This window comes from Bidens hawaiensis, unplaced genomic scaffold (genome assembly GCF_021521415.1).
Source record: "Bidens hawaiensis isolate Kalapana, Puna unplaced genomic scaffold, B.hawaiensis_p1.1 tig00013080_1, whole genome shotgun sequence".
Taxonomy (NCBI): domain Eukaryota; kingdom Viridiplantae; phylum Streptophyta; class Magnoliopsida; order Asterales; family Asteraceae; genus Bidens; species Bidens hawaiensis.
Genome location: NW_027492104.1, coordinates 390,003 through 415,182, shown reverse-complemented (window position 1 = coordinate 415,182; position 25,180 = coordinate 390,003).

Here is a 25,180-nt window from a genome sequence, read left to right as displayed (position 1 = left end):
CCAAGCTCAAGCGATTCATGAAAAGCAAATCTCCGATGAAAAACGAAACGGCACCATTGACTCATTAGTCAAGGGTGACGATGGTATCATTAGACTCGGTAATCGGATTTGGGTACCAATTGTTGGGGACTTGCGTGAGAAAATTTTGAATAAAGCTCATAAGTCCAAGTACATGATGCACCCCAGTAGTGACAAAATGTATCAAAATGTCAAACCTAACTACTGGTGGAATGGGATGAAAAAGGACATCGCTTCGCATGTAGCGAAATGTCTAACTTGTTTGAAGGTCAAGGCTGAACACCAAAAGCCTTCGGGATTGCTTCAGCAACCCGAATTTCCGGTATGGAAGTGGGAGTTAATTACCATGGATTTTATTACTAAACTCCCGAAAACGACTCGACAACATAATGCTATCTGGGTTATTGTGGATCGATTAACAAAATCGACGCACTTCATACCCATCAATGAATCATACTCAATGGAGAGATTAGTGTGTATCTATGTGAACAATATCGTTTCTTTACATGGAGTACCACTGTCTATAATTTATGATCGAGACAATCGTTTCACGTCACTCTTCTGGAAAAGCTTCCAACAAGCCTTGGGCACCAAGCTAAACCTTAGCACCGCCTATCATCCACAAACTGATGGGCAAAGCGAGAGGACAATTCAAACATTGGAAGAAATGCTCCGTGCTTGTGTGATTGACTTAGGTGGAAGTTGGGATGACCATCTACCCCTAATGGAATTTTCGTATAACAACAGCTGTCACACATGTATTCAAGACGCACCATTCGAAGCGTTATATGGTCGTAAATGTAGAACGTGTGTGTGCTGGTCTGAAACCGAAGACAATCAATTATCTGGACCCGAGATAGTCCAAGAAACCTCCGAAAAGATTCTCCAAATCCGAGAACGACTTAAGACAGCATGTGAACGCCAAAAGAGTTACGCCGATGTCCGTCGTAAGCCGTTAGAATTTAATGTTGGAGACAAAGTTCTTTTGAAAGTCTCACCATGGAAAGGCGTCGTTCACTTCGAAAAGAAAGGAAAGTTAAGCCCTCGATTCGTTGGACCCTTCGAGGTACTTGAAAGAATTGGTACCGTCGCATACCGTTTGCGACTACCCGAAGAAATGCAAGGGATACACGATGTGTTCCATGTTTCGAATATGCGTAAATGCTTAGCCGACGAATCTCTATCTATGCCATTAAAAGATGTTGAAATAAACGAGAACTTAAAATTTATTAAAAAACCAATTCAAATAGAAGATTCGAAAGAAAAGAAATTAAAAAGACGAACGTTGAAAATCGTAAAGGTCAAATGGGACTCACGAAGAGGACTCGAGTATACATGGGAACTTGAATTGAAATGAGAAAGAAATACCCCCATATATTCTAAATAAGCAATCTCGAGGACGAGATTTATTTCAAGGTGGGGAGGATGTAACATCGTGAAAGTTTCGGATTCAAAATATCAAGTTTCCTAAGTTAAGGGACCAAAACTATCAAATTCCAAACCATAAGGTTAAAAAAAAGAAAATTTTGTTCTCCGTCCTATAGCGATACGCGACGGGACAATGGACAAGCCCATCGCGTATCGCGAAGGGTTTGGTCAAACCATCTAGATGACGGTCAACAGCGATACGTGATCGTCGTGGAGCTTATATCATCGTGTATCGGGATGACGTGGTCTGACAACTCTGGCACAAGATCTGCCACGTGTCCACACGTGGCACAGGACACGTGGCCACACGTGGCACGTCGTCCGCCACGTGTCAACACGTAGCATAATTTCTGCCACGTGGCAGACCTATTTGGTGACTGCGCAAAGCTACGTCGCGACACGCGACGGGCTTGCTTAAGGCCATCGCGTATCGCGATGCCTTGCCAGATTTTGCCTATAAATAGCAAGTCCGGGTTCTTCATCCATCACACCACAAATCAGCTTTCCACTCCCTATAACATCTCCCTAAGTCCCTAATTTCATAACATCAATCCACCTCAAAATCCGTGCCCCGATTCCTCGATTTCCGTGCCCATTCCCTTGATTGTTCGTACCACTTTCCACCTACGTATCAAGCAAGAAGGAGTTTGCCATCCCCGACATCATGATGATTGAGCGTGCCGACAAGTGGTGAAGTATTGGTGTTCATAGATTTGCGTGCCAAAGAAAAGTGACGAGAAGAGAAGTTGAGCAAGAAGATAAAGAAGGTGAAACGATGTCGAGGTGCTGCTCGAGTATTTAGGGTTTATAAGCCGAGCAAAGGTAGGCATAATGCCCGAATAAAATAATAATAAAATATTATAAAAGGCTTAAACCTTAAGTCGAGGTTATACTTGATACCTCGATAAAATAAAAAGAAAACATAACAAAGAAAAGAAAAAGATAAAATTATTAATATATATATATATATATATATATATATATATATATATATATATCGATGTGTGATTATATTATATGAAATTCTTTGTTATGAAAATATTATTTAAGTAATAATAACTATTCTTAAATTATAAAGAAAAGAAAAGAATATGTTTCTTAGAGAAAAAGAAACGTAGGGTTTTATAAATAAACTAAAGGTTTATAACATTACTTTTTAACTAAAGGTTTTAAAGTAAAAGAGATTTTGAACTAAAGGTTCATCGAGGTAAAGGTTATAATATAAGACTAAAGGTTTTAAGCCGGATTGTATATCCGACTAACAAATGGCTAACTCGTACTATAGGTGCGAGATAGAAACGGGAAAGACCCTCGGACGGTGTTTGAAGCCGATCCAAATTGAAAAAGGTGAATACGCCCCAACTTTACAAACTTGTTTTCAAACGAGTCAAACATGTTATATGAAAAACTTTACATGAGACTAAGTGTCTCTAAAATATTTATAAACAAGGATATAAACACTGGCCTCAGGCTATCGTGTACGTTTGTCTGGATCCTTACATATGTGATGGGCACATCACACCTGGTCACAATTACGCTCTCCTGCTGGGAGTATGACCTTGTGTATACGTATAGGCACTCAACTAGTTGAACACTGCGGTGTTTGCTGGGGGATCCGAGTGTAGAGACTTGAGTTTATGAATTGTGTTGTTTTAACTTGGTTATTCCTAAGTCACGATGGGCCGAGACCTACGTAGTCTCCAGGGGTGATTAAGTAAAGAAAATACTTTTAGCGTCAACATATTCACTAGCATTCGTTGCTGACGTATTTTCTTAACATTTTGCAGGTGAACAAGGCTAGGGCTTGGAGTAGCGAAGTGCTCAAATTATCCGATGGCTCGGATCTTTTTTTTTAACTTTTTATAAAATGCATGGTGGTTTTGTAAACATAAAACAAGTAATCTTTTAACATTAAACGGGAAACTTTTAAATCCCGTCTTTTGTATGTAAATATTATATTATAAATCCACATGTTTATAAAGACTTCCTCTTTCAAATGTAACTCTGATTTAATTACAAATGTGGTACCAACATATGAGTCACACGCCTAGGCCGTAGTTTGGGGTGTGACATATGATAATCGCCAACATACATGTATTAGGATACCAATAGTTTTAAAAAGCGTTTACAAGATAACTTGTTTTCAAAAAAAATTAGTTGAAGACAAAAAGGAGATTTCTCGTATGTGACCCTCAACATCCATAGGGTTATACAAGTGAAATCCCTCCATAAAGGTATCCTAACTATGCATTAAGGTCCCGTATACATGATTCCTTGCGCAGTTGTTAATTCCCTGAAAAACATACGTTTTAAAAAGTCAACACAATGGTTGGTGAGTTCACAGGTTTTGAGACTTTGTATGAAATAACATTTTCGAAAATTGTTGAATCAGTTCACAAATAAGAATACAATAATTTGCTGAAACAAATACGATGACCCTCCGTAGACTAGCTAAATCTACCAATTAATATGACGAACCCTGAGCCTATAACCAAACCACGACTTATATCCTTTTTGCCCTGTTCAAATCTCACAGATGAAATATACGCACCCTGTTTCGATGCAATATCGGAGGTTAGCGCGACTAACCTAGCGGTAGGGGAAAATGTCAACGTCAATAGTACCATTTGTATATTCCTGTGGCTAACTCCTTTACCTAATGGTCATAGTATATGAAAGCAAGGGGCTTATAGCACTACATAGTTCAACTCATGTTCACTTAAGGATTGTGTGTTTTGTTTCTAACTATCGTAAATAAAAGTAGTTGTGTATGCCCCCCCCCCCCCGGGATTAATAAAACAGTAAAACAGTAAAAAGGGGTAGTGAAACTCACCTGCTGAGTTTAGTTTTGTACATACTGGTGATTTGATTAAGTCCAGTTCTCGTGACCTTCTAGTTTCCTAAATACGAAAGGTCAGATAGTTTTAGTTATCGACTAAAAAGTCTGTTTATGCTAGTTACTTTCACCCAACTAGTCGTTTTGTTAATTCATTTATGTCGGTTGCTTTTACCAACTGAACGTTTCGTTTGTTTGTGTTGGTTGCTTTCACCAACCAAACATTTCGTTTGTTTGTGACGGTTGCTTTCTCCAACCGAACGTTTCATTTGTTTGTGTCGGTTGCTTTCACCAATGCAACTTTTCTTTTGTTTGTGTAAGTTGCTTTCACCAACCGAGCATTTCGTTTGTCTCATAAGTAACTTTTCATATGATAGTTTTCGGACGTTTTGTTAATGATAATTTTCTATATTCCGTGTGAAAATAAATCTTTAAATACTTATATAAATCATTTAAATACCACCGACTCATTTGGTCGAGTTATAATTATATAATTGAAATTATATTTCTATTGCTAGATAATATGTCTAAATTTTGATATGTAATATGCTTATATTTCCGTTCGGAAATATTCAAACCGACTTTATATACAATTTTGGCCGCTTAGCTCATAAATATTATTATTTTTACGTCAAATGTATACGTATTTTTTCAAAGTATATATTTAGGTAACAATACTCGTTTTGACACAAAGTGTCGTTATTACAAATAGTATTTATTATTTGTCGTTTTAAAGCATAAAACTTATAGTTTTATTCAAAAATCATATTTAAGCGTAACTTGTATAGATGTACTTTCTACACAATTTTATTTAAAACTAGTGGGTAGACTCGCCGCGATGAGGTGGTGTTTAAATGACAATTAACGTAAGTAGTTAGGCGACCCAAGTTTCCGTCAGAACCCGCGTTTCACGGGGAAGGGGTTGGCGAAGAGCGACACTGGGCGAGGGAGACGAGTGAGCTGAGGGAGGCTTCTTTGGTGTTAGTTGATATAACACATCGTAACCTTAGTACATGGTGAAGTGTTATATCTATTAAGGTAATATAAACAAATCAAGGTTCTAGCATCAACTGATATTGGCAGCACAAAGTTACATAGACACCATTACTACAAATATGTACATGATGTAGGTTTTTTATAAATGCACTAATTCTCACATACCAAAAGCTTATTGCATATGATTAGGATTATAGGTGCAGGTTATATCTTATATGAATCCTTCTTCGGGATAAAAAATTTCCTTTACCTTTCCTACTAAGCATTTGCCACCCAGAAGGTTTTAATTCTTGGAGCTGTTGTACCTTGTCCATTTGAGACCAAAAGATTTTCATTTGCATCGTTTAAGATAAGGGCGACCATGTTTAGCTGTGGTGCTTCCTGTTATGAGAATACATGTGTTAGTATGCTATTTGTGCATTATTTTTAGGTGTTTGATTCAATGATTTGTGCCTGGGATGTCGATTTGCAGTTGTTGTTTAGATTGAAGCTACAGGGGTGATCCAGGACAGGACTGCATGCTTCATTGATTCACCTGTCATTGAATGTATGTTGGGTCAAGAAATTGACCTAAGGGGGAGATTGTTAAGTCAAAGACTTGTTCTATGGAACATATGAAAGATTGGAATCTTCTCAACCTCCTCATAATTCGCTAAGTATGGATCCGGGCACACCTTAGACCTCCGAGCAAGCTTTTACTTAGCCGGGCACGATATTTTGTCCATCGGGCAAGGTTATCTTCTGGAAGTCTTCTTAAGTGAATATCCGAGCAAGGTTTGCAAACTTGTGTATTACCGGGCAAGGTTCACTAGTTTATGCAAATCCGAGCAAGGTTCACTTTATCAAGCAGGTTTGTTCTTCATAGCTAAGTAAAGTTCACTTCCGAGTAAGCTTTAGGCTAACCAAGCTCATGAAGACAAGTAATTGGAAGACCGGGCAAGGTATTCATTAATAAGTTTGGTCCAAGTAAGCTTGATGATTTAATGATATATCTCAAGTATCATCGGGCAAGGTTCAACTTAAGCAAGGAACAGTGCTACCGAGCACACTTTGCTAATAAGTTTTTCTCTAGCAAAGGGTTGAAGAGACCATTGAAGAACAAGGTTGCTCGTAAGGATTTGTCGGGCAAAGTCTGACAAAGTCAAGAAGATTGAAGTCTACCCGGTGAGTATTTTACTTGGTAAAATACTCTTCAAGTAAAGTTTACCCGAAAACTGATCCCGAGCACACTTCTATGTTACCAAGTCCTGAAGGATGGCAGAGCATACTCGGAAAGACAAAAGTGATGCAAAGCCTACCCGGAAGACTTGTTTTACACTTAGATTATTTTGAATATGTAATTTGAATATGTACGATTGTATTTAGGGTTTCTAGAAGGAATGACAGCTGTCCAAGGGTGTCAGGCCTATAAAAGGAATAATTAGGGCACACTTGAGGAGAGAGACACAACACGGAAAAATATGCGGCTGAATACGATAATCTTTATTGAGCTACTGCCCTTTTTTTTTCCAAAAAGAAACCCTAAATCGATTATCCACTTTGTATGATGAATATTATATAAATGGAAATCTTTTGAGTGAATCTTGTTTGTGTTTTCTAACTCTGATTATTAATTGCAACTACCAAGTTTGTTATTGATTCCGCCTTTAACAAACAGTAATCTTTCTAAATATAGCAACCCGTCATTAACTCCCTTGTCGACACATTTATTTGTGTGAGTTACGACATGATTTGAGTAAGATCCAGCTGAAATTCGGGACTTGACAAGTGGTATCAAAGCCTGTTGTTGCTATTTTGGAAAGATTCTTGTTGTTGATTGAAGATTTGAAGAAAGATGACGTAAGCAGACCACTGTTCCATTGATTTGTGACGTCAGCAGCTCTGTTCTTCATTTTTCTTCCAGATCTACAATTTACCGGTGTTTTCTCTTCCTTATTTCAATTAAATCTTTAATCTTTATATCTAAATCTTGCTCTAATCATATCAGACACATCAGATCTGAACAACCTGGTTTCAGATCTGATTATTTTAAAACTTTTTTTTTTAAAGACTCTTATTTTATGTCTTTGAAAATGTCTGGATATGAGGAACAAGAGGTGTCTACTAACAAGATACCAAGATTGTATGGACAGGAAAACTTTACCAAGTGGAAAGTGCTTTTTGAAGCAGCCGTATGCTACAATGATGTTGATATGTGGAACTCCATCAAGAATGGTCCACAAGCTGCAGTTGAGAAAGGTGCAAACACAGCTGGAACTGCTGCTATAAGAGAAAGAATGAGAAAGGTGGATGACAGGGCCTTAGCTATGATTAAGCTAGGACTGTCTTGGGAGATTTTAACCAAGGTGGCACATCATACAACTGCCAAAGAAATGTATGATGCCATACTTGAGATGTATGAAGGGAATACTGAGCTAAAGAATATAAAGAAACAAAGATTGAAGCAACAGTTGGAAAGGTTCAAGTATAAGGAAGGAGAAAGGTTAAAATCAATTCTAGAACGTTTTCTAGCTATTGTGAATGAATTGAGGACAACTAATTATGTAATGACTGACTTTGATTTAAATACAAAGTTACTCAATTCAATGCCAAAGGAATGGTATACTGCTTGCAAGTTCATCCTTCTGAAGCATAATTTCAATGAATTGAAATTGGATGATGTAATATGCTTTCTTCAGGCTACAGAGCTTGAAATGATAGAGAATGAAATGATTAAGGAAGAAAGACCCTGCTTCAATGTTTCAAATGCATTGATTGCACCAATGGGTAACTTGACTACCAAGAATCAACAGCAAATTCCCATCATTGAAGAACCAGTTGAGCATAATGCTGATACTCCAAAATCTTTCATTGGAGGTAGCACAAGTAATCAAGGAAATCATCAGAGGTTCAATGTGCAACTGATTGATGACATTGATTCTGCCTCTATGGCAAGTGGGAATTTACCTCATTCTAGTGGTGGAAATGGACAAGGCAATGAAACACAGACCTTACTTTCTATGTTCACTGAGTCATATAATGCCTTTGTTGCAAAGAACTTGATTCACACAAGTGTGGTACAAGATGACTTAGAGCAAATTGATGCAGATGATTTGGAAGACATGGATTTGAAATGGCAAGTTGCCATGTTGGCTTTAAGAAGTAAAAGGCTGTATAACAGAACTGGTAGGTCTCTGGTTTCTGGTCCAAATGACAGGATTGGATTTGACAAGTCTAAAGCAATTTGCTACAATTGTCAGCAACCTAGTCATTTTGCAAGATAGTGCAATCAACCAAGAAACTTTCAGATGAATCAATTCCAGAATCAACAACCAAGAGGTCAGCAGCAATACCAACAAAATCAGCCAAGATTCAACAATAACAACAACTTCAATTCCAACAACAAGTACAACCCCAACTTCAACAACTTTCAGCCTCAAATGAACAATCAACAACAAAGTATGCAACAGACTCAAGGTTTTCAAATGAACAACAATCAAAACCTTCAAGCAACTCAAAATGTTCCAAACAACACTGTTCCAGCAAACCAAAATCAAATCAGAAATCAAGGAAATGTGGTAGTGACTACACAACATGAAGGAAATTTTGATTGAAGCAATCATGAAGAGGACATTGCAGATGATATCAATAAAGCAAATGTGGCATTCATGGCCATAATTGAGAAAGAAAAAGGATCATCATCTCAGGAACAGTCCACTCCTCTGAATGACATATGGTATATGGATAGTGGTTGTTCTAGGCACATGACTTGTGACAAAAGATCACTTGTCAATTATGAAGAAACGTATGAAGGTCCTGTAGCCTTTGGGAGTGATGAAAATAGTGGAAAGATTATGGGGAAAGGAATCTTAACAAATGGAAAGGTTTCGTTTGATAATTTGTTTCATGTTGAAGGTCTTCAGTTTAATCTACTGAGTATATCACAAATGTGTGATAATGGATACAAAGTCAGTTTTGATGATTTCCACTGCTTCATCTTAAAACCTGAGTTTGTAATTCCACCTGAAATGATTATGATGATGGCACCAAGAAATGGCAACTTGTATGAATTGAATATGAAAGAAGCTATTTCAAGAGAAGGTGCATGTTTTATTTCCAAAGCCACTGAAAATGAATCCAAATTGTGGCATAGGAAACTATGTCATGTGAACTTATAGAACATGAATAGACTTGTCAAAGGTGAGCATGTCATAGGCTTACCTACAAGAGAGTTCAAATTGGAAGATCATTGTAATTCATGCCAAAAGGGAAAACAACACAAATCTACTCATAAGCCTAAGCTTATCAACTAAATTGATTAAATACTTGAATTACTTCACATGGATCTCTTTGGTCCTGTGAGTGTGCCAAGTATAGGAAAGAAAAGATATTGTCTTGTGATCATTGATGACTATTCAAGATATACTTGGGTTTATTTCCTAAGTACCAAAGATGAGACTGCAGAGTTGATTAAGGGTTGTGTAACAATGATTAAGAACAAGTTGAATAAGAAGGTTAAAATGATGAGAAGTGACAATGGTACTGAGTTCAAAAATGGAGTTATGCAAGAATTTTGTGCAGAAAAAGTAATACTTCAACAATTCTCAGCTCCTAGAACTCCTGAACAAAATGGTGTTGCAGAAAGAAGAAATAGAACTTTAATTGAAGCTACAAGAACCATGTTAGCAGATGCTAACTTGCCTGTTACTTTTTGGGCTGAAGCCATAAACACTGTTTGCTATGTTCAGAACAGGGTGCTTGTAAACAAAAGGCATAACAAGACTCCATATGAAATATTCCACAACAGAAAGCCTTATATCAAGTTTTTCAAGCCCTTTGGATGCAAATGTTTTCTTTTGAACACTAGGGACTATTTGAACAAGTTTCAAACAAAATCTCTAGATTGTTTCTTTGTTGGATATTCTACACACTCAAAAGCATACATAGTATATGTGAAAGACCATCTGAGTGTTATAGAATCATCTGACATCATCTTTAATGAGAATCAATTCAATACAGTTGATGGTGCAGCATGGCTGTTTGATCATGAAAAGTTAATAAGGTCTTTCAAGATTTATCCTGAAGACTTTGATGACTCATTCTACAAGACCAGTGAAATTGAAGAGAAAAAGAAGAAACCACTGGACTTGGAAGAATTGTGGAAAAAGGTTGCTAGAAAAGAAAAGGAATATACTTTTGTGAAGAATTCCTCAAGTGATATTGTTGAACAAGTTCAAGAAGATAATCAAGAAAACAATCACAGTCCTGAACATGATCATACTGAGATAAATCAAGTTAATCAAGATGAACAGAATGATCAAGTTCAGAATGAGGGAGACTCAAGCAACCAAGCAAGTGAAGAAGAAGCTGCATCTACTGCAAGATTTCAAGATCTGTTTCAAAGATTGAACTTAGAAAACAATGGTGCATCTACTTCAAGACAAAATAATGATGAAGCACCAGAATTTCATGATGCAGAGACTGATTTGATCATTGAAGAACCAAAACTCAATGAGTCAAATCTTGACACAACTGTGTCTACAGATATGATTGTTCAAACTCCTTATGTGGAAAAGAATCATCCTTCTGAAAACATCATTGGAGATTTGCATGAAAGAGTCACAAGAAGTCACTCAGAAATTGCAAACATCTGTCTTTACTCATGTTTTCTATCCCAAATAGAGCCTAAGAATATTGCTCAAGCACTGAAAGACAACAGTTGGGTAGAAGCAATGCAGGAAGAACTGGCTTAGTTCGGAGATCTACATGTGTGGGATCTTGTTGATAAGCCATTTGACAGATATGCAATAGGAACCAAATGGGTTTTTAGAAACAAAAGGGATGAGAGGGGTTTGGTGATTAAGAATAAAGCTAGGCTTGTAGCACTGGGATGCCTTCAAGAAAAAGGAATAGACTTTAAGGAAGTCTTTGCACATGTTGCAAGACTTGAAGCTATCAGGATCTTTCTTGCATATGCTGCCTCAAAGAACATTAAGGTGTTCCAGCTTGATGTTAAGTCTGCATTCCTAAATGAAAAGATTGACGAGGAAGTGTATGTAGCTCAACCTCCAGGTTTTGAGGATCCGTTGTATCCAAAAAGAGTGCATAAGCTAAACAAAAGCACTTTGTTGGTGCATTTTGTGACCGTCGCTATGCAATTCTGACCAGCGGAGACGAAGTGGTGAAGTTAGAACAACTTTACCATAGGCGAAGTTAGAACAACTTCGCCTACAGGCCCATGCCCAAGCCCGCGAAATTGGTTATCTATATATATGTGTGTCTTGTTTAGGGTTTTGAATCCAGATAGTTAGAGTATTTTGTGTTCAGTTAAATTGTTTAGAGAGAGTAAGAGAGAGAGAGTGTGGGCAGACCCAAGGTAGAGCTCACCTCGGGTCGGCCGTGTTTTTGTTTATGTTCGGTATGTAACATGTTATGGTTATTATATAAAGGATCTGCAGATTCGTTTTATCCCATTCGTGTGTTTGTTTATGTGTAATCGTGTTCTTCGTCTACAACACCATAAACGAGTCTAGGAGGATTCCGCACTCCTAGACATCGTGCGGATCTCGTATCGATCACGAACGCCCCAGGGGGACTTATAAGTGGTATCAGAGCCTTAGGCTCTTATGCTATGGTTCGAGATCTGCGTTTTGGTGTTTCTGGCCTGTTTCTGATCGTTTTTTGGTCAGAACAACCGTTTTGGCGAAGTTGTCGCTAAAATTTTAGGGTTTTGGCGAATTTGACTTTTTGGCGAAGTTGACTTTTTTGGCGAAGTTGACTTTTTGGCAAAGTTGACTTTTGGCGAAGTTAAAAAAAAAGTTGTTTGGAGGTTTTGTCTGTATGGCCAGGTGTACACGTTTATTGTGAGACCGAAAATGTTGTTCCAACAAATAGAGACAATTGGTATCTCTTGGTCTTACGCGTGAACAAATACGGGTCAACTCTGGATATGGAGTTGAAGTTGCGAATGGGATATTGATTGAAACTGGATATTGACACATATTTGGGTGTTTTTGGCCCAAGAAATAAGTGTTGTTCGAGGTTGACCAACTGAAGAAAGTTAAATTTTATTCGGGTTTTCGTCATTACTGGATTGCGGTCAGAGCATATTATTTATGTTATTTTCAAGGCGTTCGTGAATTGGATCCTGAAAACGTGGGATACGAGCATCCGAGATGCTTATTTATTAAGGTGAAAATTTTGGAACAAGTTAGATTTAATCGGGAATTAAATTGTTTTAAGTTCTTGATCGTTATCCCTGGTGATTGAAGATGCTTCGGATTTATTAATGGTCATGTGTGTTAGATTCTGTCAAGGTGGTTTTGTGATGAAACTGATCACTTGATGTTGAGTAATTGAAGATTGAACCTTATCTTACTATGCAATTCCGACTAGTTGGGTGAAGTTGTGGAGGGAGCACAACTTCACGTGTTGGTGAAGTTAGGAACAACTTCACGTGTTGGTGAAGTTAGGAACAACTTCACGTGTTGGTTGAGATGATTGATTAGGAACGGGGATGCAGGTCAAGGATCTCGATCGATATAGTTCGGAGGAGCTTACACTGAAGAGGAGATCTGATATGGAAGACGCCGGGTGATTGGTAGATTTGTGGAGCTACAAGACAGTTTCAGACACGGCTGGTTGAAGACAGGATGGATGTTGCATGTATATGTGAAGTACAAGTTTGAAGATCACAGTGCAATCGAGTCCTACCAGAAGAAGAAAACAGAAGATCATCAGTTAAGGGGGTGTCTGTTGGTGCAATCGAGTCCTACCAGAAGAAGAAAACAGAAGATCATCAGTCAAAGAGGAGTCTGTTGGTGCATTTTGTGACCGTCGCTATTCAATTCTGACCAGCGGAGACGAAGTGGTGAAGTTAGAACAACTTCACCATAGGCGAAGTTAGAACACCTTCACCATAGGCGAAGTTAGAACAACTTCTCCTACAGGCCCAAGCCCAAGCCCGCGAAATTGGTTATCTATATATATGTGTGTCTTGTTTAGGGTTTTGAATCCAGATAGTTAGAGTATTTTGTGTTTAGTTAAATTGTTTAGAGAGAGTAAGAGAGAGAGTGTCGTGTGGGCAGACCCGAGGTAGAGCTCACCTTGGGTCAGCCATGTTTTTGTTTATGTTCGGTATGTAACGTGTTATGGTTATTATATAAAGGATCTGCAGATTCGTTTTATCCCATTCGTGTGTTTGTTTATGTGTAATCGTGTTCTCCGTCTCCAACACCATAAACGAGTCTAGGAGGATTCCGCGCTCCTAGACATCGTGCGGATCTCGTATCGATCACCAACGCTCCGGGGGGACTTACACACTTTATGGATTGCATCAGGCTCCTAGAGCATGGTATGATGAGTTGTTAAATCATCTTCTTTAAAATGGATTTAAAAGAGGAGCCGTTGACAAGACACTCTTCTACAAAAGAAAGGGATCAGACTTACTTCTGTTACAAGTGTATGTAGATGACATCATCTTTGGTTCAACCAATGAACAAATGTGTTTGGAGTTTGAAGGGGTGATGAAGTCCAAATATAGCATGAGCTCTATGGGAGAAATGAACTTCTTTCTTGGATTAAAAGTTCAACAGAAAGCTGAAGGAATCTTCATTCACCAAAATAAATATGTGCAGGACATCTTGAACAAGTTCAACTGTCATGAGTACAAAACTGCTTCAACTCTAATGGACACCAAGGAAAAGATGATTGCAGACGAAAAGGGGGAGCCTATGGATGAACATGAATATAGAGCCCAAATTGGATCTCTGATGTATCTGACTGCTACAAGACCAGATATCATGGTTGCTGTGTGTGTGTGTGTGCAAGATATCAATCAAGTCCAAAAGTCTCCCATATGAATGCTGTTAAAAGAATATTCAGATATTTGAAGGGAATACCAGATTTGGGAATTTGGTATCCAAAGAATAAATCTTTTGATCTGATTACCTACACAGATAGTGACTATGATGGCTGCAACATGAGCAGGAAGTCGACCTCAGGAGGATGTCAATTCTTGGGAGAAAGGCTGGTGTCATGGCAATGCAAGAAGCAAACAACTGTCTCAATCTCAACTGCAGAAGCTGAATATGTTGTTGCATCTGCCTGCTGTGCATAAGTTCTATGGATTCAAAATCAAATGCTGGATTATAGTTTGAATTTTCTGAACACCCCTATTCTTATTGACAATACTGCTGCATATTTTACTGTTAAGAATCTAGTCCAACCCTTAAAGACTAAGCATATTGAAATCAGACATCACTTCATTAGAGACTGTAATGAAAAATGTCTGATTGAAATGCAGAGAGTTGACACAAGTGACAACTTGGCTGACCTATTCACCAAGCCACTTGACAGAACCAGATTCAACTTTCTTCTGAAAGCTCTGGGTATGATCAAGTTAGATGAGGTCTGATTGAGGATGTATGCTTAGGGTGTGTCTCAATATGCTAATTGATTATTTTTAATTGAGAACACATACTTTGAATGTTGAATGAATATGTTGAATGAATATGCTTGATTATGTTACTTGATATGTTAACTGTTATGCGCTTTAACTGATTTTGTATGCAAAGTTTAACATGATTATTTTGGTTGAAATGTGTGCATGTTTATCAGTTGATGTGCTTTTGTGATGTTTAGATGAGTAATCATGTTATGAAGTACTTGTTAAATGCCTATCTAACATCACTGCTTAACTGTTTGAATATGTGTTTTATCTGATATTTTAATGTTATTAAGAAAGAATAGACTCTGAATGTTAGTACTGTCTACTTATCCTGATAATATTAAGTTTGATTAAGATTTGTTATGTGTTACAACTGTTTGTGTCAAAATGAGTCTTATGTCAAAATTAAGTGATAAAATGAATTTTCTAATGAATTTTTCATAAATACTATATTTTGAATCAAAACATGAGCATGTTGTTAATGGTGTTGAGACATGATAATACTATTCAGTTCAAGCTTTAAAGAAGCTTAAAAGGATTTTCAATGAAAATTCTCAAAAGTTACTTTTGCTGAAAATTATGTCATTTGCTCAAGTTGGAAAGGCATATACTTGTATATGTTGCACCTGTCATCTGTTCTCAGACAGATAGGATAGCCATTAACCTGGAAAACTGAAGGCATTTGGGGCAATCTGTAACTTGTTTTCTATGCATTCACTTAGAACTATGTCAATAATCCTGATTTGAAATGACATATACTCACATATATGTTTGGTCCCGCTGACCACTTGTGGTCAAACAGAACAACCATTTACCAGTCAAACAGAAGATATTGGGGTGTCTGAGTTTAAAACTGTTTAAATTAGGAAATGATAGTACATTGACTACTTAGCCAATCATATGGATTTATTAGTCTAAAATGACTCTTGGTACAGTCATTTACATGTATGGTTGCTTTCTCATGATATGTAATATCTAAGGTGATATAAATATAAAGAAAATGCTAAGATTTATGTGGAGTTACATTGTTGTTTATGCATGTTCCTAGATAAATCTTTTCAAATGATAGACAGAAAAGTGATTATCCAGTCATACACAAGCCTGTTGGTCTTTGGTTACCCAAAATGAAACATCTTTTAAAAGGAATGACAAAGAACAGCTGTGAACTACTTTAATTTCAAATGTTTATTCAACCAAAAGATGATACTTGTTCACAAATTTTTATTAAGAAAATACAAACATGAGGGTTAATAACAGAACTACAAGGGTGGAGGCAATCATATAAGTCCTTTAAACACCCTGAATGAAAGGCCTGTAAGTCCGACTTGCGTGGCATGTAAGTCCAACGTTCAACCTCACACATGTTTGTAGATTTAAAAAGAAATATCTTATAAATTTTCAAAAATATGTGCTGTCATTAAAAGTTTTTAACCAAGACTAGGGGGTCAAAGTCAAATTGGGGTGATCTGGAGAAAGCCAAATAAGCCTTGAGGATAGATAAGGAGCATCAGAAAACAATATGTGTTGTCCATTAAATTTTCTGCAACTTAATTGAAACTTAATCATATCACCAAAGAAATGAAAATCATGTTAAGTCTAGACCTGTTGTTGACCTGTCTTTGTTATCATAATAATGCTGAGAATGAAGTATTGAGAAAGCTACTTAGTCAATATGATCCCATTCCTGAGATCTTTTCAGTTTACAAAAGAAATTGTTTTGAAATGAAACATAACTGAAATTTGATCTCTAAATGCACCATTTGCTCTTAAACTATGATCTGAATTGATACATAATTTAGAAATGTCTCTGACAAGTGGTTTAAGTCAAAAAGTGTTGCATTTTGCCTAAAATAGGTTGAATAAGTTAGTTCGGGTAAGGTTTGATGTTCTCAAACCTTTCCGGGCACAAAATAGTTGAATATGTGTAAATATGTATTTTCGGGTAAGGTTTTAATGTTTTATAACCTTTCCGAGTACACTTAGATACTTTTATCTAAGTTTACTATTTTCGGGCATGCTTTGAAGTATTTGATACTTTTCCGGTAGAGATACTATTTTAGTTACTTTCCGGGCAAGCCTGATTGCTTATGATTGAATATGTATTTTCGGGTAAGGTTTGAAGCTTTATAACCTTTCCGGGCACACTTAGGTACTTTTATCTAAGTTTGTCTTTTTCGGGTATGATTTGATAATTTGAGTTTTATCGGGTAGACTATCCTGTTTAGTTTAGTTCCCAAGCATACCTGATGTGTGAATATGTTAATCCTAGAAAGCTTAGTGCTAACATAAGATTGTCGGACAAGCTCTTTGAAATTTTAGACTATAGTACACTTAGGTGTTTTATATTTAATTTCATTCCGGGCATGCTATGTATTTCTTGTGATTATGATTTCTTTGAAATTACAAGTGTTTTTCGGGCAGACTTTGTCTTCCGGGCACACTATATATTCCGGGTACACTATTGTTTCCCCAATATACTTGGTAATTTCAAAATTGGACTTTCCGAGTACACTGTCTGCACGATATCATTTCGGGCACACTTTATACTCTATGAAAGTTGTTCGGGTATACTTTGTAAAGAAGGTTGCTCAGGCATACTATCTTATGAATGTTGCTCGGACACACCGTTCATCAAAATGTGTTTGATTGAATGTGTTTCTGATTTTGATAGGGTTTGTGCTAGATTAAGTTAATTGATTTACACATGAGAAATTTATTTGGGTATCTTAATTGATTCCTAGCAAGAATGTTTATTTGATATTTTATACTTGATTAATTGTCGTGTGATTAAGTTCTCAAGAAATCTGGTATTTCGGGTAAGCTTTCATCATAATGTCTTGACTTTAAATTATCTAGCTTGACCAAGCAAGGTTTGTGATTAAAATGGATAGGGTAAACCTTATAAAATTAAAAGAAAATGTTGTCAAGAAAGGTTTAATATTTATTCGGGTAGCTTTGTGTAAGTGGAAGTATACCGAGTAGACTTTGCAAAGGTTTACTTTTCCGAGTAAGGTTTTCTAAGTCTAAAATGATAAAGAGTTATATGCTTTAAAATTGTTTTTAAAATATCAAATGGATAATGTTACTATTTGAAAGCTAATAATTCACAAAATGACAAAAAACATTTAAAACCCACATTTCAAAAGGTATATAAGAGGGAGTTAGGCAAAGTTTTCAACATTACATTTCCCTCTCTCTCTCTTTCCACTGCAACTGCTTACTCGTAAAGAAACCCAAACCGACCTATCGCATTCATTATTAATCCAAACCCTAATTTGAATCATCCCCCTAATTCCGACTCGGTAAGCAATAATAATGTGTTTTCCGATCACGATTAGATTATAATGGGCTTTGATTATGTATTTGATTACTAATATCTTGTTTATGTGTTTAGGTTATAAACTTGTCGAATAACAGGTTCTTAATGACTCACTTCTCTTTCTTCTTCATTTTTATACCTTGAAATTACCTAAAGTACTGAACTTTATGACTAATTTCACTTTGAATATGTTTGATTGTGATGTTCAGATATGGCAGAAGAAGAACAACCCAAGTATGTTTTTGAAAAGAAGCATAACATGTGTGCACTATTGCAAGTCACACCTGACAACGAGCTGGTGGCGCCAATGATTACATGCATGGCTCGATCAAATGTCAGTTTTGCTTTTACTGAATGCCCTGTCATCTACAGAAATCATTCACTGGATTTCTGGAGATCTGCTGAACTGGCTGAAGACATCAATGGAAAGAGAATTGAAGCAACTGTTGCAAGACAAGAAATACACATAACTGAAAGAATGATCGGACGATGCTTGTAGTTACGCGATGATGACCATAATCATATAAACTTCAACACAGCACACCTGATGAGAATATTTGAAGAGACGATGGGTTATCAAGGAACTGTACATGATGGGCAGTTTCAAAAGGGGATGTTTCCGATGCTGTATAGATTCCTCATTCACCGTGTGATACAGGGGTTTGCTCCAAGAAAAGGATCATGGACTTTGATGAGTCATGATTTAGCAAATGCCACTGTAGGGATTATGTATGATCTACCCTTCAATTTTTCAAAGATGATATTTGATGGGCTGGTAGCAAACTTGAAGAAGGCAGAGAAGGACAAGTTCTTACAATATCCAAGGTTCCTGCAGATAATCTTTAACAGTGAATTAAGAGATCTACCCACTATGGGAATTACAAACCTACTTGTAGGTTCCTGGACGGATCGTACACGGGATATCGCTATCTACGCAGGTGCGGAATCCCTGCGTGGGTAGATACGAGCGTAGAATAGTTAACACACGAACACACGATACAAACGAAACCACGTTATATTATAACTCGAACCACGTCTATTACCGACACTGACACGTGAAATGATCACAGCTATCACGATTACAGAAACAAACTAACAGAAAAACCGAACCTAAACAGTAACCCGTAGGTTACTTATATACACGACAACTTCGCCTCAGGCGAAGTTGTCAATAACTTCGCTCGTTGAACAAGTTCACCAAGGCGAACTTGTCAACAACTTCGCTTGGTAAACAAGTTCGCCTAAGCGAACTTGTCAACAACTTCGCTGTTACACAAACAATTACATAAACAATATTACAGACTCGATTACAGACTTTATACATATGAACTACTGACATCTATGTACCAACAGACTCCCCCTTGGCAGTAGCTTCATATCTTGATCTTTCAGCTCTTGTCTTGTAATCCTGTATCTTCATGCGTGCACCCCTTCTCTCACACACACCGTGACTACTCGCTGATATTTCCTTGCTTCATCCTTCCAAGCAGGAATATAGATTATCTTCTTCTCGTTGAGCATCTTCAGATCAGCTTTCGATAAGTTTACAAGATGCATCGGGTCGTACACCCTCAGCACTTCTTGTTCATCTTCGTCTTCCATCACGGCTTCAGCAGTCTGGCAATCAACGTACCACCATTTTAGATTCGTCAACACATCTTGAGGCATATTCTTCATTGGAACCTCCTTGATGCATCGGATCGGCTTGTACTTCATCACCATCCACGGCTTGCCATCTGCCCTCAATCCCCTCTCTGTATCTTCCACTAACTTCCCTTTCTGAGGCTTCAGAAGCTCAAACTTTTTATCTTTTACGCCTTCTTTCCACACAATCTTCTCAATCATTCTCGCCATATTATTGTCACTTCTGTTTATCAGGCCTAATCTGCCCAAATCTTTCACCTCGCATTCTGGCAACGTGTTGAGAGATCTCAACATTCTCCTGAAGTATTGAATGCCATCATAACGTTTTACCACAAATAACTTGATCTGTTCATCATAAATCCAACAGATTATCCCCTTCTTCGCCTCAGCATAGCCTTTAATGTTATAGCTCTTCTTGAACATGGCTGGAACAGAAGGCTTCTTGGTCTTGACAAACCAATGAGCACAGCCTTCCTTCCACCTAGGCTGCTCCTCCCACTCAGTAGTCTCATCCATCTCAGCCCTCACATCGGCTTTCTCAACCTCAGGGATCTCGTGTTCAACGTTTTCTTCAACGATCTCCCCTTCTTCTATCACATCTTCTACCACAATTTCTGCACCAATCTTTTCAATCTCACTGATTGGCAGAACATCTTCATCAGATAATACATCGTCGCTGAACATGTCATCATCAAGTTCCTTCAGCGCATCGATCACATCATCCTCCACCATCACTACATCGTCACCACCAGCCGCTTCGGTAGACTCCCCCTCAGCTGTGGAAGCCCCAAGAGTTTGAGAGGTTCTTGGCAGCTCACCACCTGCACCTTCCGGTGCATTGGGATCATCGTCTCGGTCTTCTCTACGCTTGGTCCTCAACTCATCACCTCTACAGCTCATCTCCCCCTGAGATGCCAAGAACGCTTTCAAGGCATCTATGATTTTCCCGTGCTCAGCCAGGAGGGATGCCTGCAGTTGATTTGCTTCCACTAGGCTTTGAATGGTCTTTGACTGCTCAGCTACAATCCGCTCTAGTGAAGCTATCCGTTCCGAGTCAGATGAGGGCGTGTCCGCAGGTGGTACCGTACCCGATACTCCTGCAGAAGTCGTGACCGTAGACTCAACAAATCGTGCTACTACCACCGATGGAGTAAACGTTGGAGGTGGTAGAGACACAATTGCTGGAGCCGACGTCTGGACGGCCGTGACCGATGGAATGACAGCTGAAAATGTAGCCACTACGGGAACAACCGTAGCGCTTGTAGTCGATACCTGCACAGAGGTAGGAACAAGGGACATACCAGACAAGGCAGGTGGAGCAAAACGTGCAAACCTTGAAGTCTCTCCGGCTCCCACACCCATACCTGTCGTGTCCCTTCGTGAACGCTTTCTTACCAGCCGCACAGCTTCCTCTTCATCTTCTTCCTCATCGTCGTCGTCAACAATTCTCTTCTGCTTACCCACCGTTCTCTCATGCCTCACCATCATCTGTCTGGCCTCTTCCATCACATCATCAAAATCAGCTTGTGGACCCGTGACTGGAATATTCTCATGTGGATCAAACCGGTCCATATCAAACAACCCTTGCCCGCCGAACATGGCGTCAAGATCAATCTCAGATGCTGGCACAGCAGCAGATACAGCAGTAGATACAGCAGGCGCAGCTGATACAGCCTGGGGTGCTGCCGCCTGTTGTGGTCTTGGATCCCTAAACTCGTCCCCCGCCGCAGGCACATACTCCGGGTTTATAAGATACCCAAAGAGCGGAGTATGCCTGGGACGCAGCTCAGGCTTGCTTCGTGCGCTGGAAGTGCGACACTGAGCAAAGATACGTTTCGTCACACATTCCACGTATCGAATAGGGCGTCTTTGAGGTAGCGACGGAGCCACATGATTTAAAATCATCTGTAGGAATCATGGATACATTGTAAACCGCTCACGCGCCACAGCCCTCCTCTGACGATCGATCTCGTAAAAGATCATCTGACTAAAAGAATATCTTTTATTGTAAGTCAGGGCAGTCATAGCAGACTGCATCGTCGCACCCATTCCATCAGTGCCCGCCTTCCGTCCCGACATACAGACTATCATGACATGCATTAGGAAGCGCCACTGATCTAATAAGAATCCTTTCCTTCGCTGTGTATCACCTAAGAGACCTGAATACCCATCCTTAGGAACGCGCCATCACGAAAAGGAGCAACAAACTCCGTGGGGTCATCTCTTGTTTCTTCTCCAAATTGCAACGCCACCCGTATGTGTTCAGAGGAAAACTGAACAACTTGACCATTAACGGTGGCTCGCATCACCGGGGGCTCAACCCGGCAATCATACTCTACCGTCTGCCAAAAGTCTTCAATATTCGGCAGTGAAATAGGCAGGGTAGTTGTGATAGCGTGAAAAATTCTTGAGCGCAGGAGAAAGGTGATTATCTCCCGGTAGTCCTCCACGCCTTTTGCATCTGGATCTAGAGTGATGAACTGGTTATGAGCTGGAAAGAATTGCCTCTGATCGTCACCGTCATCACCACCAGCTCCTCCAACAGCAGCCATATATTAAAGAACCTATTATCGCCCGATATTGAGTTGGGTCCACGTCTGCATCACCGTCTACTTCAGCACCCAATTTGTGATTGACGCAGATTGGAGTATCATATGGAGAACTGCCCTCCATCTTGAAGCGCTTGAGCACATCATGAACATACTTCGTTTGATGAATGAACATCCCGTCCTTCCTCTGATCAACCTGCAATCCTAGAAAGAAAGTTAGTTCACCCATAGCACTCATTTCAAACCTTTTCTTCATGACGACTTCAAATTCCTGACACATGGAGACTTTTGATGCAGCAAATATGATGTCATCCACGTAGACTTGAACTAGCAGGAAGTCACTTCCTTCTCTCTTCACAAACAAAGTACTGTCGATCAAACCCCTTTCAAAACCATTTTCTAGCAAGTAGTCCGATAACGTTGAATACCAGGCACGAGGTGCCTGATGTAATCCATACAGTGCCTTGCTCAAACTGTACACGTGATCTGGATAGTCTGGGTCAGGAAAACCCGGAGGTTGCTCAACATACACAACCTCATCCACTTTCCCATTGAGGAACGCACTCTTCACATCTAGCTGAAACACCTTCATCTTTTCATGAGCAGCAAACGCCAGAAACAATCTTATGGCTTCCAATCTGGCGACAGGAGCAAACACTTCGTTATAATCAATCCCCTCTTGTTGATTAAAACCTTTCACGACAAGCCTCGCCTTGTTTCTTATAATGATCCCCTTATCATCTCTCTTGCACTTGAACACCCATTTTGTGCCTATCGCATGCACATTCTTTGGTTTTTCAACCAAAGTCCAAACTTCCATCTTCTCGAATTGAGCCAACTCTTCTTGCATGGCCTCGACCCACGAGCTGTCCTTTAAAGCCATTTGATAATTTTTCGGTTCAATCTGGCTTATAAAGCAGGTATACAGGCATTCATCGATTATTCCTGTCTCCTTAATGCTTGTATAAACACAGGTGTGTTCATTCAAGCTGCTTCTCGTTTGTACACCTGAGGACACATCACCAATCACATTATCCAAAGGGTGATTTTTATGAATTCTCGTGGTCGGAACAGAACCGACATGCAAATTTTCTTCCAAATTAGAAAATATCTCATCAATGGTTGTTTCATGCTGAGAGTGAAAAGGATTGATAAATTCTTCTTCAGTTGAGGCAGCAGAAGTATCGATAGTGTTTGATGAGGAAGGTTGACATTTTTCAATCAACTGTCTTTGCAATAGATTTTCTTCCTCATCGAGCATCATCGTCGTCGCAGCTCTTTCTTCTTCTTCAGAAATCTCCAAATCCGGTACGTTAAACGACTTAAAAAGCTTAACATAGTCGAAAAGCTCAGCAGGTCCATTGCTTGGTTTTGGCGGTTGGTAACTTGTGATGTCAGTGTTACATACCACCTCCACCTTGCAAGTCGAAGTATTGAAGACACGCCTGTTGGGAGTCCCAACAACATAACCGACTAAGATTCCTTCATCGGCTACTTCTCCAAATTTCGAATTTGTCTTCAAGATCGAACAAGGAGACCCGAATGGTTCAAGACCACTCAAGTTGGGCTTCCTTCCATGCATAAGCTCGTAGCAAGTTTTACCAAGTCTCTTAACGGTTAACACTCTATTCAGAACATAGCAGGCTGTAGCGACTGCTTCAGCCCAGAACATCACAGGAAGCTTCGAATCTGCCAGCATAGTCCTGGCTCCTTCAATTAAAGTTCGGTTCTTCCTTTCAGCCACTCCATTCTGTTGCGGAGTATACGGATCGCTGTATTGATGTTCAATTCCTTTCTGAAGACAGAAGATCTCCATTTCAAAATTCTTGAACTCTGTCCCATTGTCACTTCTGATGAACTTAACTGTTTTACTCATGACGTTCTCAACTTTAGTAATCAAACTCTTCACCATTTGAGCCGTCTCATCTTTCGATTTCAGAAAATATACCCACGAGTATCGCGAGTAGTCATCAGTGATCACCAAGCAGTAAGAAGTACCTCCTAGACTTTTTACATTCACTGGACCGAAGAGATCCATGTGAAGCAGTTCTAGAGTACTGGCAATTGAGTTGACCTTCTTGGTGAGATGGGATTTCTTGTGTTGCTTTCCCTTCTTGCATGCAATACATTTGTCTTCAAAGTTAAAACTTTTCAAGGGAACGCCCATCACAAGCCCATTTTTGACAATGTGGTTCATCTTCCGAAGATGAATGTGCCCCATTCTCCTGTGCCATAGTTCGGATTCTGATTCGCTTGCTTTTGTCAACAAACATGATTCTCCCAAGGCCATTTCAGTAGACCTCATATCCAACACATACGTATTTGTATCACGTGGAGCTGTCATCACTATACACTCTTCTGGTATCTGAAAACCAGGCTTTAACACAATCGCCTCATTCTTCGTGAAGTGAACAGTATACTCCTTATCACAAATCTGCGACACACTCAGCAGATTGTGCTTCAGTTCTTCCACAAAATTCACATTCTCAAGTGTCATCTTCCCATTGGACACCGTTCCTTTCCCAGTAATTCTTCCTCCACTCTCACCAGCAAAACTAACTCTGGCTCCCTGAACAGGTTTTAAGTCGTGCAACAAGTATTTGTTGCCCGTCATGTGCCGGGAACAGCCGCTATCTACAATCCAAAGACTGTGGGCAGCCCTGTTCAACTGTTCCTGCACAATAAAGCAAATGATTAGAATCTAGGGACCCAAGACCAATTGGTCTTGGATCTATACATCCCGTACTTCTGCTTTCCGAAGTTAGCATTTGAATAATTCCTGTCAGTCCTAGTAGGAAATCTCATTGGAGATTGAATGTGAGGCCTTCCAAACCTATGTGTATTGAAAGTATTATATCTTACGGTTTAGTGATTAGCATTGTAAAACTGAGGTTTGTTTCTGTGAAAACCTGAATTAGTTATATTTTGAAACTTTAAAGGGTTTTCATTTTTAACAGTATTAA